Below are 12,285 nucleotides of genomic sequence, written 5' to 3'. Positions count from 1 at the left end.
TTGTGGAGAAAAGTGAAAAAGCTTACAGCACCTGGTATTCCCAGGCGGTCTCCCGTCCAAGTACTAACCAGGCCCGACCCTGCTTGGCTTCCGAGATCAGACGAGATCGGGCGTGTTCAGGGTGGTATGGCCGTAAGCTGTCCAAGGTACCACGCATGGGCCTCTTAGGGGTGGCGCTCGTCAGACGCGCCTCCAAGGCCCAGGCGGCAGCTGCGCCGGGAGCGTTCCCATCCGTTCCTCCCTCGGAGAAACACCAGAGAGCGGGACTCCCGCGCACAGTTCTGCACAGACACGGAGGAAAACAAGAGAGAGGATCCCTACGTTAAGCGCGGCGGACGGGCGCTTGTGGAGAAAAGTGAAAAAGCTTACAGCACCTGGTATTCCCAGGCGGTCTCCCGTCCAAGTACTAACCAGGCCCGACCCTGCTTGGCTTCCGAGATCAGACGAGATCGGGCGTGTTCAGGGTGGTATGGCCGTAAGCTGTCCAAGGTACCACGCATGGGCCTCTTAGGGGTGGCGCTCGTCAGAGGCGCCTCCAAGGCCCAGGCGGCAGCGTTCCCATCCGTTCCTCCCTCGGAGAAACACCAGAGAGCGGGACTCCCGCGCACAGTTCTGCACAGACACGGAGGAAAACAAGAGAGAGGATCCCTACGTTAAGCGCGGCGGACAGGCGCTTGTGGAGAAAAGTGAAAAAGCTTACAGCACCTGGTATTCCCAGGCGGTCTCCCGTCCAAGTACTAACCAGGCCCGACCCTGCTTGGCTTCCGAGATCAGACGAGATCGGGCGTGTTCAGGGTGGTATGGCCGTAAGCTGTCCAAGGTACCACGCATGGGCCTCTTAGGGGTGGCGCTCGTCAGACGCGCCTCCAAGGCCCAGGCGGCAGCTGCGCCGGGAGCGTTCCCATCCGTTCCTCCCTGGGAGAAACACCAGAGAGCGGGACTCCCGCGCACAGTTCTGCACAGACACGGAGGAAAACAAGAGAGAGGATCCCTACGTTAAGCGCGGCGGACGGGCGCTTGTGGAGAAAAGTGAAAAAGCTTACAGCACCTGGTATTCCCAGGCGGTCTCCCGTCCAAGTACTAACCAGGCCCGACCCTGCTTGGCTTCCGAGATCAGACGAGATCGGGCGTGTTCAGGGTGGTATGGCCGTAAGCTGTCCAAGGTACCACGCATGGGCCTCTTAGGGGTGGCGCTCGTCAGACGCGCCTCCAAGGCCCAGGCGGCAGCTGCGCCGGGAGCGTTCCCATCCGTTCCTCCCTCGGAGAAACACCAGAGAGCGGGACTCCCGCGCACAGTTCTGCACAGACACGGAGGAAAACAAGAGAGAGGATCCCTACGTTAAGCGCGGCGGACGGGCGCTTGTGGAGAAAAGTGAAAAAGCTTACAGCACCTGGTATTCCCAGGCGGTCTCCCGTCCAAGTACTAACCAGGCCCGACCCTGCTTGGCTTCCGAGATCAGACGAGATCGGGCGTGTTCAGGGTGGTATGGCCGTAAGCTGTCCAAGGTACCACGCATGGGCCTCTTAGGGGTGGCGCTCGTCAGAGGCGCCTCCAAGGCCCAGGCGGCAGCGTTCCCATCCGTTCCTCCCTCGGAGAAACACCAGAGAGCGGGACTCCCGCGCACAGTTCTGCACAGACACGGAGGAAAACAAGAGAGAGGATCCCTACGTTAAGCGCGGCGGACGGGCGCTTGTGGAGAAAAGTGAAAAAGCTTACAGCACCTGGTATTCTCAGGCGGTCTCCCGTCCAAGTACTAACCAGGCCCGACCCTGCTTGGCTTCCGAGATCAGACGAGATCGGGCGTGTTCAGGGTGGTATGGCCGTAAGCTGTCCAAGGTACCACGCATGGGCCTCTTAGGGGTGGCGCTCGTCAGACGCGCCTCCAAGGCCCAGGCGGCAGCGTTCCCATCCGTTCCTCCCTGGGAGAAACACCAGAGAGCGGGACTCCCGCGCACAGTTCTGCACAGACACGGAGGAAAACAAGAGAGAGGATCCCTACGTTAAGCGCGGCGGACGGGCGCTTGTGGAGAAAAGTGAAAAAGCTTACAGCACCTGGTATTCCCAGGCGGTCTCCCGTCCAAGTACTAACCAGGCCCGACCCTGCTTGGCTTCCGAGATCAGACGAGATCGGGTGTGTTCAGGGTGGTATGGCCGTAAGCTGTCCAAGGTACCACGCATGAGCCTCTTAGGGGTGGCGCTCGTCAGACGCGCCTCCAAGGCCCAGGCGGCAGCTGCGCCGGGAGTGTTCCCATCCGTTCCTCCCTCGGAGAAACACCAGAGAGCGGGACTCCCGTGCACAGTTCTGCACAGACACGGAGGAAAACAAGAGAGAGGATCCCTACGTTAAGCGCGGCGGACGGGCGCTTGTGGAGAAAAGTGAAAAAGCTTACAGCACCTGGTATTCCCAGGCGGTCTCCCGTCCAAGTACTAACCAGGCCCGACCCTGCTTGGCTTCCGAGATCAGACGAGATCGGGCGTGTTCAGGGTGGTATGGCCGTAAGCTGTCCAAGGTACCACGCATGGGCCTCTTAGGGGTGGCGCTCGTCAGACGCGCCTCCAAGGCCCAGGCAGCAGCTGCGCCGGGAGCGTTCCCATCCGTTCCTCCCTCGGAGAAACACCAGAGAGCGGGACTCCCGCGCACAGTTCTGCACAGACACGGAGGAAAACAAGAGAGAGGATCCCTACGTTAAGCGCGGCGGACGGGCGCTTGTGGAGAAAAGTGAAAAAGCTTACAGCACCTGGTATTCCCAGGCGGTCTCCCGTCCAAGTACTAACCAGGCCCGACCCTGCTTGGCTTCCGAGATCAGACGAGATCGGGCGTGTTCAGGGTGGTATGGCCGTAAGCTGTCCAAGGTACCACGCATGGGCCTCTTAGGGGTGGCGCTCGTCAGACGCGCCTCCAAGGCCCAGGCGGCAGCTGCGCCGGGAGCGTTCCCATCCGTTCCTCCCTGGGAGAAACACCAGAGAGCGGGACTCCCGCGCACAGTTCTGCACAGACACGGAGGAAAACAAGAGAGAGGATCCCTACGTTAAGCGCGGCGGACGGGCGCTTGTGGAGAAAAGTGAAAAAGCTTACAGCACCTGGTATTCTCAGGCGGTCTCCCGTCCAAGTACTAACCAGGCCCGACCCTGCTTGGCTTCCGAGATCAGACGAGATCGGGCGTGTTCAGGGTGGTATGGCCGTAAGCTGTCCAAGGTACCACGCATGGGCCTCTTAGGGGTGGCGCTCGTCAGACGCGCCTCCAAGGCCCAGGCGGCAGCTGCGCCGGGAGCGTTCCCATCCGTTCCTCCCTCGGAGAAACACCAGAGAGCGGGACTCCCGCGCACAGTTCTGCACAGACACGGAGGAAAACAAGAGAGAGGATCCCTACATTAAGCGCGGCGGACGGGCGCTTGTGGAGAAAAGTGAAAAAGCTTACAGCACCTGGTATTCCCAGGCGGTCTCCCGTCCAAGTACTAACCAGGCCCGACCCTGCTTGGCTTCCGAGATCAGACGAGATCGGGCGTGTTCAGGGTGGTATGGCCGTAAGCTGTCCAAGGTACCACGCATGGGCCTCTTAGGGGTGGCGCTCGTCAGACGCGCCTCCAAGGCCCAGGCGGCAGCTGCGCCGGGAGCGTTCCCATCCGTTCCTCCCTCGGAGAAACACCAGAGAGCGGGACTCCCGCGCACAGTTCTGCACAGACACGGAGGAAAACAAGAGAGAGGATCCCTACGTTAAGCGCGGTGGACGGGCGCTTGTGGAGAAAAGTGAAAAAGCTTACAGCACCTGGTATTCCCAGGCGGTCTCCCGTCCAAGTACTAACCAGGCCCGACCCTGCTTGGCTTCCGAGATCAGACGAGATCAGGCTTGTTCAGGGTGGTATGGCCGTAAGCTGTCCAAGGTACCACGCATGGGCCTCTTAGGGGTGGCGCTCGTCAGACGCGCCTCCAAGGCCCAGGCGGCAGCTGCGCCGGGAGCGTTCCCATCCGTTCCTCCCTGGGAGAAACACCAGAGAGCGGGACTCCCGCGCACAGTTCTGCACAGACACGGAGGAAAACAAGAGAGAGGATCCCTACGTTAAGCGCGGCGGACGGGCGCTTGTGGAGAAAAGTGAAAAAGCTTACAGCACCTGGTATTCCCAGGCGGTCTCCCGTCCAAGTACTAACCAGGCCCGACCCTGCTTGGCTTCCGAGATCAGACGAGATCGGGCGTGTTCAGGGTGGTATGGCCGTAAGCTGTCCAAGGTACCACGCATGGGCCTCTTAGGGGTGGCGCTCGTCAGACGCGCCTCCAAGGCCCAGGCGGCAGCTGCGCCGGGAGCGTTCCCATCCGTTCCTCCCTGGGAGAAACACCAGAGAGCGGGACTCCCGCGCACAGTTCTGCACAGACACGGAGGAAAACAAGAGAGAGGATCCCTACGTTAAGCGCGGCGGACGGGCGCTTGTGGAGAAAAGTGAAAAAGCTTACAGCACCTGGTATTCCCAGGCGGTCTCCCGTCCAAGTACTAACCAGGCCCGACCCTGCTTGGCTTCCGAGATCAGACGAGATCGGGCGTGTTCAGGGTGGTATGGCCGTAAGCTGTCCAAGGTACCACGCATGGGCCTCTTAGGGGTGGCGCTCGTCAGACGCGCCTCCAAGGCCCAGGCGGCAGCTGCGCCGGGAGCGTTCCCATCCGTTCCTCCCTCGGAGAAACACCAGAGAGCGGGACTCCCGCGCACAGTTCTGCACAGACACGGAGGAAAACAAGAGAGAGGATTCCTACGTTAAGCGCGGCGGACGGGCGCTTGTGGAGAAAAGTGAAAAAGCTTACAGCACCTGGTATTCCCAGGCGGTCTCCCGTCCAAGTACTAACCAGGCCCGACCCTGCTTGGCTTCCGAGATCAGACGAGATCGGGCGTGTTCAGGGTGGTATGGCCGTAAGCTGTCCAAGGTACCACGCATGGGCCTCTTAGGGGTGGCGCTCGTCAGACGCGCCTCCAAGGCCCAGGCGGCAGCTGCGCCGGGAGCATTCCCATCCGTTCCTCCCTGGGAGAAACACCAGAGAGCGGGACTCCCGCGCACAGTTCTGCACAGACACGGAGGAAAACAAGAGAGAGGATCCCTACGTTAAGCGCGGCGGACGGGCGCTTGTGGAGAAAAGTGAAAAAGCTTACAGCACCTGGTATTCCCAGGCTGTCTCCCGTCCAAGTACTAACCAGGCCCGACCCTGCTTGGCTTCCGAGATCAGACGAGATCGGGCGTGTTCAGGGTGGTATGGCCGTAAGCTGTCCAAGGTACCACGCATGGGCCTCTTAGGGGTGGCGCTCGTCAGACGCGCCTCCAAGGCCCAGGCGGCAGCTGCGCCGGGGGCATTCCCATCCGTTCCTCCCTGGGAGAAACACCAGAGAGCGGGACTCCCGCGCACAGTTCTGCACAGACACGGAGGAAAACAAGAGAGAGGATCCCTACGTTAAGCGCGGCGGACGGGCGCTTGTGGAGAAAAGTGAAAAAGCTTACAGCACCTGGTATTCCCAGGCGGTCTCCCGTCCAAGTACTAACCAGGCCCGACCCTGCTTGGCTTCCGAGATCAGACGAGATCGGGCGTGTTCAGGGTGGTATGGCCGTAAGCTGTCCAAGGTACCACGCATGGGCCTCTTAGGGGTGGCGCTCGTCAGACGCGCCTCCAAGGCCCAGGCGGCAGCTGCGCCGGGAGCGTTCCCATCCGTTCCTCCCTCGGAGAAACACCAGAGAGCGGGACTCCCGCGCACAGTTCTGCACAGACACGGAGGAAAACAAGAGAGAGGATTCCTACGTTAAGCGCGGCGGACGGGCGCTTGTGGAGAAAAGTGAAAAAGCTTACAGCACCTGGTATTCCCAGGCGGTCTCCCGTCCAAGTACTAACCAGGCCCGACCCTGCTTGGCTTCCGAGATCAGACGAGATCGGGCGTGTTCAGGGTGGTATGGCCGTAAGCTGTCCAAGGTACCACGCATGGGCCTCTTAGGGGTGGCGCTCGTCAGACGCGCCTCCAAGGCCCAGGCGGCAGCTGCGCCGGGAGCATTCCCATCCGTTCCTCCCTGGGAGAAACACCAGAGAGCGGGACTCCCGCGCACAGTTCTGCACAGACACGGAGGAAAACAAGAGAGAGGATCCCTACGTTAAGCGCGGCGGACGGGCGCTTGTGGAGAAAAGTGAAAAAGCTTACAGCACCTGGTATTCCCAGGCGGTCTCCCGTCCAAGTACTAACCAGGCCCGACCCTGCTTGGCTTCCGAGATCAGACGAGATCGGGTGTGTTCAGGGTGGTATGGCCGTAAGCTGTCCAAGGTACCACGCATGAGCCTCTTAGGGGTGGCGCTCGTCAGACGCGCCTCCAAGGCCCAGGCGGCAGCTGCGCCGGGAGTGTTCCCATCCGTTCCTCCCTCGGAGAAACACCAGAGAGCGGGACTCCCGTGCACAGTTCTGCACAGACACGGAGGAAAACAAGAGAGAGGATCCCTACGTTAAGCGCGGCGGACGGGCGCTTGTGGAGAAAAGTGAAAAAGCTTACAGCACCTGGTATTCCCAGGCGGTCTCCCGTCCAAGTACTAACCAGGCCCGACCCTGCTTGGCTTCCGAGATCAGACGAGATCGGGTGTGTTCAGGGTGGTATGGCCGTAAGCTGTCCAAGGTACCACGCATGAGCCTCTTAGGGGTGGCGCTCGTCAGACGCGCCTCCAAGGCCCAGGCGGCAGCTGCGCCGGGAGTGTTCCCATCCGTTCCTCCCTCGGAGAAACACCAGAGAGCGGGACTCCCGTGCACAGTTCTGCACAGACACGGAGGAAAACAAGAGAGAGGATCCCTACGTTAAGCGCGGCGGACGGGCGCTTGTGGAGAAAAGTGAAAAAGCTTACAGCACCTGGTATTCCCAGGCGGTCTCCCGTCCAAGTACTAACCAGGCCCGACCCTGCTTGGCTTCCGAGATCAGACGAGATCGGGTGTGTTCAGGGTGGTATGGCCGTAAGCTGTCCAAGGTACCACGCATGGGCCTCTTAGGGGTGGCGCTCGTCAGACGCGCCTCCAAGGCCCAGGCGGCAGCTGCGCCGGGAGCGTTCCCATCCGTTCCTCCCTGGGAGAAACACCAGAGAGCGGGACTCCCGCGCACAGTTCTGCACAGACACGGAGGAAAACAAGAGAGAGGATCCCTACGTTAAGCGCGGCGGACGGGCGCTTGTGGAGAAAAGTGAAAAAGCTTACAGCACCTGGTATTCCCAGGCGGTCTCCCGTCCAAGTACTAACCAGGCCCGACCCTGCTTGGCTTCCGAGATCAGACGAGATCGGGCGTGTTCAGGGTGGTATGGCCGTAAGCTGTCCAAGGTACCACGCATGGGCCTCTTAGGGGTGGCGCTCGTCAGACGCGCCTCCAAGGCCCAGGCGGCAGCTGCGCCGGGAGCGTTCCCATCCGTTCCTCCCTGGGAGAAACACCAGAGAGCGGGACTCCCGCGCACAGTTCTGCACAGACACGGAGGAAAACAAGAGAGAGGATCCCTACGTTAAGCGCGGCGGACGGGCGCTTGTGGAGAAAAGTGAAAAAGCTTACAGCACCTGGTATTCCCAGGCGGTCTCCCGTCCAAGTACTAACCAGGCCCGACCCTGCTTGGCTTCCGAGATCAGACGAGATCGGGCGTGTTCAGGGTGGTATGGCCGTAAGCTGTCCAAGGTACCACGCATGGGCCTCTTAGGGGTGGCGCTCGTCAGACGCGCCTCCAAGGCCCAGGCGGCAGCTGCGCCGGGAGCGTTCCCATCCGTTCCTCCCTGGGAGAAACACCAGAGAGCGGGACTCCCGCGCACAGTTCTGCACAGACACGGAGGAAAACAAGAGAGAGGATCCCTACGTTAAGCGCGGCGGACGGGCGCTTGTGGAGAAAAGTGAAAAAGCTTACAGCACCTGGTATTCTCAGGCGGTCTCCCGTCCAAGTACTAACCAGGCCCGACCCTGCTTGGCTTCCGAGATCAGACGAGATCGGGCGTGTTCAGGGTGGTATGGCCGTAAGCTGTCCAAGGTACCACGCATGGGCCTCTTAGGGGTGGCGCTCGTCAGACGCGCCTCCAAGGCCCAGGCGGCAGCTGCGCCGGGAGCGTTCCCATCCGTTCCTCCCTGGGAGAAACACCAGAGAGCGGGACTCCCGCGCACAGTTCTGCACAGACACGGAGGAAAACAAGAGAGAGGATCCCTACGTTAAGCGCGGCGGACGGGCGCTTGTGGAGAAAAGTGAAAAAGCTTACAGCACCTGGTATTCCCAGGCGGTCTCCCGTCCAAGTACTAACCAGGCCCGACCCTGCTTGGCTTCCGAGATCAGACGAGATCGGGCGTGTTCAGGGTGGTATGGCCGTAAGCTGTCCAAGGTACCACGCATGGGCCTCTTAGGGGTGGCGCTCGTCAGACGCGCCTCCAAGGCCCAGGCGGCAGCTGCGCCGGGAGCGTTCCCATCCGTTCCTCCCTCGGAGAAACACCAGAGAGCGGGACTCCCGCGCACAGTTCTGCACAGACACGGAGGAAAACAAGAGAGAGGATCCCTACGTTAAGCGCGGCGGACGGGCGCTTGTGGAGAAAAGTGAAAAAGCTTACAGCACCTGGTATTCCCAGGCGGTCTCCCGTCCAAGTACTAACCAGGCCCGACCCTGCTTGGCTTCCGAGATCAGACGAGATCGGGCGTGTTCAGGGTGGTATGGCCGTAAGCTGTCCAAGGTACCACGCATGGGCCTCTTAGGGGTGGCGCTCGTCAGACGCGCCTCCAAGGCCCAGGCGGCAGCTGCGCCGGGAGCGTTCCCATCCGTTCCTCCCTGGGAGAAACACCAGAGAGCGGGACTCCCGCGCACAGTTCTGCACAGACACGGAGGAAAACAAGAGAGAGGATCCCTACGTTAAGCGCGGCGGACGGGCGCTTGTGGAGAAAAGTGAAAAAGCTTACAGCACCTGGTATTCTCAGGCGGTCTCCCGTCCAAGTACTAACCAGGCCCGACCCTGCTTGGCTTCCGAGATCAGACGAGATCGGGCGTGTTCAGGGTGGTATGGCCGTAAGCTGTCCAAGGTACCACGCATGGGCCTCTTAGGGGTGGCGCTCGTCAGACGCGCCTCCAAGGCCCAGGCGGCAGCTGCGCCGGGAGCGTTCCCATCCGTTCCTCCCTCGGAGAAACACCAGAGAGCGGGACTCCCGCGCACAGTTCTGCACAGACACGGAGGAAAACAAGAGAGAGGATCCCTACGTTAAGCGCGGCGGACGGGCGCTTGTGGAGAAAAGTGAAAAAGCTTACAGCACCTGGTATTCCCAGGCGGTCTCCCGTCCAAGTACTAACCAGGCCCGACCCTGCTTGGCTTCCGAGATCAGACGAGATCGGGCGTGTTCAGGGTGGTATGGCCGTAAGCTGTCCAAGGTACCACGCATGGGCCTATTAGGGGTGGCGCTCGTCAGACGCGCCTCCAAGGCCCAGGCGGCAGCTGCGCCGGGAGCGTTCCCATCCGTTCCTCCCTCGGAGAAACACCAGAGAGCGGGACTCCCGCGCACAGTTCTGCACAGACACGGAGGAAAACAAGAGAGAGGATCCCTACGTTAAGCGCGGCGGACGGGTGCTTGTGGAGAAAAGTGAAAAAGCTTACAGCACCTGGTATTCCCAGGCGGTCTCCCGTCCAAGTACTAACCAGGCCCGACCCTGCTTGGCTTCCGAGATCAGACGAGATCGGGCGTGTTCAGGGTGGTATGGCCGTAAGCTGTCCAAGGTACCACGCATGGGCCTCTTAGGGGTGGCGCTCGTCAGACGCGCCTCCAAGGCCCAGGCGGCAGCTGCGCCGGGAGCGTTCCCATCCGTTCCTCCCTCGGAGAAACACCAGGGAGCGGGACTCCCGCGCACAGTTCTGCACAGACACGGAGGAAAACAAGAGAGAGGATCCCTACGTTAAGCGCGGCGGACGGGCGCTTGTGGAGAAAAGTGAAAAAGCTTACAGCACCTGGTATTCCCAGGCGGTCTCCCGTCCAAGTACTAACCAGGCCCGACCCTGCTTGGCTTCCGAGATCAGACGAGATCGGGCGTGTTCAGGGTGGTATGGCCGTAAGCTGTCCAAGGTACCACGCATGGGCCTCTTAGGGGTGGCGCTCGTCAGACGCGCCTCCAAGGCCCAGGCGGCAGCTGCGCCGGGAGCGTTCCCATCCGTTCCTCCCTCGGAGAAACACCAGAGAGCGGGACTCCCGCGCACAGTTCTGCACAGACACGGAGGAAAACAAGAGAGAGGATCCCTACGTTAAGCGCGGTGGACGGGCGCTTGTGGAGAAAAGTGAAAAAGCTTACAGCACCTGGTATTCCCAGGCGGTCTCCCGTCCAAGTACTAACCAGGCCCGACCCTGCTTGGCTTCCGAGATCAGACGAGATCGGGCGTGTTCAGGGTGGTATGGCCGTAAGCTGTCCAAGGTACCACGCATGGGCCTCTTAGGGGTGGCGCTCGTCAGACGCGCCTCCAAGGCCCAGGCGGCAGCTGCGCCGGGAGCGTTCCCATCCGTTCCTCCCTGGGAGAAACACCAGAGAGCGGGACTCCCGCGCACAGTTCTGCACAGACACGGAGGAAAACAAGAGAGAGGATCCCTACGTTAAGCGCGGCGGACGGGCGCTTGTGGAGAAAAGTGAAAAAGCTTACAGCACCTGGTATTCCCAGGCGGTCTCCCGTCCAAGTACTAACCAGGCCCGACCCTGCTTGGCTTCCGAGATCAGACGAGATCGGGCGTGTTCAGGGTGGTATGGCCGTAAGCTGTCCAAGGTACCACGCATGGGCCTCTTAGGGGTGGCGCTCGTCAGACGCGCCTCCAAGGCCCAGGCGGCAGCTGCGCCGGGAGCGTTCCCATCCGTTCCTCCCTGGGAGAAACACCAGAGAGCGGGACTCCCGCGCACAGTTCTGCACAGACACGGAGGAAAACAAGAGAGAGGATCCCTACGTTAAGCGCGGCGGACGGGCGCTTGTGGAGAAAAGTGAAAAAGCTTACAGCACCTGGTATTCTCAGGCGGTCTCCCGTCCAAGTACTAACCAGGCCCGACCCTGCTTGGCTTCCGAGATCAGACGAGATCGGGCGTGTTCAGGGTGGTATGGCCGTAAGCTGTCCAAGGTACCACGCATGGGCCTCTTAGGGGTGGCGCTCGTCAGACGCGCCTCCAAGGCCCAGGCGGCAGCTGCGCCGGGAGCGTTCCCATCCGTTCCTCCCTCGGAGAAACACCAGAGAGCGGGACTCCCGCGCACAGTTCTGCACAGACACGGAGGAAAACAAGAGAGAGGATCCCTACGTTAAGCGCGGCGGACGGGCGCTTGTGGAGAAAAGTGAAAAAGCTTACAGCACCTGGTATTCCCAGGCGGTCTCCCGTCCAAGTACTAACCAGGCCCGACCCTGCTTGGCTTCCGAGATCAGACGAGATCGGGCGTGTTCAGGGTGGTATGGCCGTAAGCTGTCCAAGGTACCACGCATGGGCCTCTTAGGGGTGGCGCTCGTCAGACGCGCCTCCAAGGCCCAGGCGGCAGCTGCGCCGGGAGCGTTCCCATCCGTTCCTCCCTCGGAGAAACACCAGGGAGCGGGACTCCCGCGCACAGTTCTGCACAGACACGGAGGAAAACAAGAGAGAGGATCCCTACGTTAAGCGCGGCGGACGGGCGCTTGTGGAGAAAAGTGAAAAAGCTTACAGCACCTGGTATTCCCAGGCGGTCTCCCGTCCAAGTACTAACCAGGCCCGACCCTGCTTGGCTTCCGAGATCAGACGAGATCGGGCGTGTTCAGGGTGGTATGGCCGTAAGCTGTCCGAGGTACCACGCATGGGCCTCTTAGGGGTGGCGCTCGTCAGACGCGCCTCCAAGGCCCAGGCGGCAGCTGCGCCGGGAGCGTTCCCATCCGTTCCTCCCTGGGAGAAACACCAGAGAGCGGGACTCCCGCGCACAGTTCTGCACAGACACGGAGGAAAACAAGAGAGAGGATCCCTACGTTAAGCGCGGCGGACGGGCGCTTGTGGAGAAAAGTGAAAAAGCTTACAGCACCTGGTATTCCCAGGCGGTCTCCCGTCCAAGTACTAACCAGGCCCGACCCTGCTTGGCTTCCGAGATCAGACGAGATCGGGCGTGTTCAGGGTGGTATGGCCGTAAGCTGTCCAAGGTACCACGCATGGGCCTCTTAGGGGTGGCGCTCGTCAGACGCGCCTCCAAGGCCCAGGCGGCAGCTGCGCCGGGAGCGTTCCCATCCGTTCCTCCCTGGGAGAAACACCAGAGAGCGGGACTCCCGCGCACAGTTCTGCACAGACACGGAGGAAAACAAGAGAGAGGATC

General features: G+C 61.2%; 36 non-coding genes across 36 annotated transcripts; all 36 read right to left on the bottom strand.

Moving 5' to 3' along the window:
• Positions 1-19: 19 nt before the first annotated feature.
• Positions 20-138, bottom strand: LOC122978427. The gene has a single exon (XR_006402587.1). It is a non-coding gene; the product is annotated as a 5S ribosomal RNA (ribosomal RNA).
• A 224-nt stretch (positions 139-362) lies between these two features.
• On the bottom strand, positions 363-481 carry LOC122978426. The gene has a single exon (XR_006402586.1). It is a non-coding gene; the product is annotated as a 5S ribosomal RNA (ribosomal RNA).
• A 212-nt stretch (positions 482-693) lies between these two features.
• LOC122978425 lies at positions 694-812 on the bottom strand. Its single transcript, XR_006402585.1, has one exon. It is a non-coding gene; the product is annotated as a 5S ribosomal RNA (ribosomal RNA).
• A 224-nt stretch (positions 813-1,036) lies between these two features.
• LOC122978424 lies at positions 1,037-1,155 on the bottom strand. Its single transcript, XR_006402584.1, has one exon. It is a non-coding gene; the product is annotated as a 5S ribosomal RNA (ribosomal RNA).
• A 224-nt stretch (positions 1,156-1,379) lies between these two features.
• LOC122978423 lies at positions 1,380-1,498 on the bottom strand. The gene has a single exon (XR_006402583.1). It is a non-coding gene; the product is annotated as a 5S ribosomal RNA (ribosomal RNA).
• A 212-nt stretch (positions 1,499-1,710) lies between these two features.
• On the bottom strand, positions 1,711-1,829 carry LOC122977775. Its single transcript, XR_006401992.1, has one exon. It is a non-coding gene; the product is annotated as a 5S ribosomal RNA (ribosomal RNA).
• Positions 1,830-2,041: 212 nt separating this feature from the next.
• On the bottom strand, positions 2,042-2,160 carry LOC122978313. Its single transcript, XR_006402478.1, has one exon. It is a non-coding gene; the product is annotated as a 5S ribosomal RNA (ribosomal RNA).
• Positions 2,161-2,384: 224 nt separating this feature from the next.
• LOC122978422 lies at positions 2,385-2,503 on the bottom strand. Its single transcript, XR_006402582.1, has one exon. It is a non-coding gene; the product is annotated as a 5S ribosomal RNA (ribosomal RNA).
• A 224-nt stretch (positions 2,504-2,727) lies between these two features.
• Positions 2,728-2,846, bottom strand: LOC122978421. Its single transcript, XR_006402581.1, has one exon. It is a non-coding gene; the product is annotated as a 5S ribosomal RNA (ribosomal RNA).
• Positions 2,847-3,070: 224 nt separating this feature from the next.
• LOC122977774 lies at positions 3,071-3,189 on the bottom strand. The gene has a single exon (XR_006401991.1). It is a non-coding gene; the product is annotated as a 5S ribosomal RNA (ribosomal RNA).
• Positions 3,190-3,413: 224 nt separating this feature from the next.
• LOC122978420 lies at positions 3,414-3,532 on the bottom strand. The gene has a single exon (XR_006402580.1). It is a non-coding gene; the product is annotated as a 5S ribosomal RNA (ribosomal RNA).
• A 224-nt stretch (positions 3,533-3,756) lies between these two features.
• Positions 3,757-3,875, bottom strand: LOC122978098. Its single transcript, XR_006402306.1, has one exon. It is a non-coding gene; the product is annotated as a 5S ribosomal RNA (ribosomal RNA).
• Positions 3,876-4,099: 224 nt separating this feature from the next.
• Positions 4,100-4,218, bottom strand: LOC122978418. Its single transcript, XR_006402578.1, has one exon. It is a non-coding gene; the product is annotated as a 5S ribosomal RNA (ribosomal RNA).
• A 224-nt stretch (positions 4,219-4,442) lies between these two features.
• On the bottom strand, positions 4,443-4,561 carry LOC122978417. The gene has a single exon (XR_006402577.1). It is a non-coding gene; the product is annotated as a 5S ribosomal RNA (ribosomal RNA).
• A 224-nt stretch (positions 4,562-4,785) lies between these two features.
• On the bottom strand, positions 4,786-4,904 carry LOC122978416. Its single transcript, XR_006402576.1, has one exon. It is a non-coding gene; the product is annotated as a 5S ribosomal RNA (ribosomal RNA).
• A 224-nt stretch (positions 4,905-5,128) lies between these two features.
• LOC122978093 lies at positions 5,129-5,247 on the bottom strand. Its single transcript, XR_006402301.1, has one exon. It is a non-coding gene; the product is annotated as a 5S ribosomal RNA (ribosomal RNA).
• Positions 5,248-5,471: 224 nt separating this feature from the next.
• On the bottom strand, positions 5,472-5,590 carry LOC122978415. Its single transcript, XR_006402575.1, has one exon. It is a non-coding gene; the product is annotated as a 5S ribosomal RNA (ribosomal RNA).
• Positions 5,591-5,814: 224 nt separating this feature from the next.
• LOC122978414 lies at positions 5,815-5,933 on the bottom strand. The gene has a single exon (XR_006402574.1). It is a non-coding gene; the product is annotated as a 5S ribosomal RNA (ribosomal RNA).
• A 224-nt stretch (positions 5,934-6,157) lies between these two features.
• LOC122978301 lies at positions 6,158-6,276 on the bottom strand. The gene has a single exon (XR_006402467.1). It is a non-coding gene; the product is annotated as a 5S ribosomal RNA (ribosomal RNA).
• A 224-nt stretch (positions 6,277-6,500) lies between these two features.
• Positions 6,501-6,619, bottom strand: LOC122978290. The gene has a single exon (XR_006402456.1). It is a non-coding gene; the product is annotated as a 5S ribosomal RNA (ribosomal RNA).
• A 224-nt stretch (positions 6,620-6,843) lies between these two features.
• LOC122978277 lies at positions 6,844-6,962 on the bottom strand. The gene has a single exon (XR_006402444.1). It is a non-coding gene; the product is annotated as a 5S ribosomal RNA (ribosomal RNA).
• A 224-nt stretch (positions 6,963-7,186) lies between these two features.
• Positions 7,187-7,305, bottom strand: LOC122978412. Its single transcript, XR_006402573.1, has one exon. It is a non-coding gene; the product is annotated as a 5S ribosomal RNA (ribosomal RNA).
• Positions 7,306-7,529: 224 nt separating this feature from the next.
• LOC122978411 lies at positions 7,530-7,648 on the bottom strand. The gene has a single exon (XR_006402572.1). It is a non-coding gene; the product is annotated as a 5S ribosomal RNA (ribosomal RNA).
• Positions 7,649-7,872: 224 nt separating this feature from the next.
• On the bottom strand, positions 7,873-7,991 carry LOC122977772. The gene has a single exon (XR_006401989.1). It is a non-coding gene; the product is annotated as a 5S ribosomal RNA (ribosomal RNA).
• Positions 7,992-8,215: 224 nt separating this feature from the next.
• Positions 8,216-8,334, bottom strand: LOC122978410. Its single transcript, XR_006402571.1, has one exon. It is a non-coding gene; the product is annotated as a 5S ribosomal RNA (ribosomal RNA).
• Positions 8,335-8,558: 224 nt separating this feature from the next.
• Positions 8,559-8,677, bottom strand: LOC122978409. The gene has a single exon (XR_006402570.1). It is a non-coding gene; the product is annotated as a 5S ribosomal RNA (ribosomal RNA).
• Positions 8,678-8,901: 224 nt separating this feature from the next.
• Positions 8,902-9,020, bottom strand: LOC122977771. The gene has a single exon (XR_006401988.1). It is a non-coding gene; the product is annotated as a 5S ribosomal RNA (ribosomal RNA).
• A 224-nt stretch (positions 9,021-9,244) lies between these two features.
• On the bottom strand, positions 9,245-9,363 carry LOC122978408. The gene has a single exon (XR_006402569.1). It is a non-coding gene; the product is annotated as a 5S ribosomal RNA (ribosomal RNA).
• A 224-nt stretch (positions 9,364-9,587) lies between these two features.
• On the bottom strand, positions 9,588-9,706 carry LOC122978406. The gene has a single exon (XR_006402567.1). It is a non-coding gene; the product is annotated as a 5S ribosomal RNA (ribosomal RNA).
• Positions 9,707-9,930: 224 nt separating this feature from the next.
• Positions 9,931-10,049, bottom strand: LOC122978405. Its single transcript, XR_006402566.1, has one exon. It is a non-coding gene; the product is annotated as a 5S ribosomal RNA (ribosomal RNA).
• Positions 10,050-10,273: 224 nt separating this feature from the next.
• On the bottom strand, positions 10,274-10,392 carry LOC122978404. The gene has a single exon (XR_006402565.1). It is a non-coding gene; the product is annotated as a 5S ribosomal RNA (ribosomal RNA).
• A 224-nt stretch (positions 10,393-10,616) lies between these two features.
• LOC122978403 lies at positions 10,617-10,735 on the bottom strand. The gene has a single exon (XR_006402564.1). It is a non-coding gene; the product is annotated as a 5S ribosomal RNA (ribosomal RNA).
• Positions 10,736-10,959: 224 nt separating this feature from the next.
• Positions 10,960-11,078, bottom strand: LOC122977770. The gene has a single exon (XR_006401987.1). It is a non-coding gene; the product is annotated as a 5S ribosomal RNA (ribosomal RNA).
• Positions 11,079-11,302: 224 nt separating this feature from the next.
• Positions 11,303-11,421, bottom strand: LOC122978402. Its single transcript, XR_006402563.1, has one exon. It is a non-coding gene; the product is annotated as a 5S ribosomal RNA (ribosomal RNA).
• Positions 11,422-11,645: 224 nt separating this feature from the next.
• On the bottom strand, positions 11,646-11,764 carry LOC122978400. The gene has a single exon (XR_006402561.1). It is a non-coding gene; the product is annotated as a 5S ribosomal RNA (ribosomal RNA).
• A 224-nt stretch (positions 11,765-11,988) lies between these two features.
• LOC122978399 lies at positions 11,989-12,107 on the bottom strand. Its single transcript, XR_006402560.1, has one exon. It is a non-coding gene; the product is annotated as a 5S ribosomal RNA (ribosomal RNA).
• Between the last annotated feature and the right edge of the window lie 178 nt (positions 12,108-12,285).

Source organism: Thunnus albacares, chromosome 24 (genome assembly GCF_914725855.1).
Source record: "Thunnus albacares chromosome 24, fThuAlb1.1, whole genome shotgun sequence".
In the NCBI taxonomy this organism is placed as follows: Eukaryota; Metazoa; Chordata; class Actinopteri; order Scombriformes; family Scombridae; genus Thunnus; species Thunnus albacares.
Note: the sequence above shows the minus strand (reverse complement) of the source record. Positions and strands in the feature narration are given on the sequence as shown.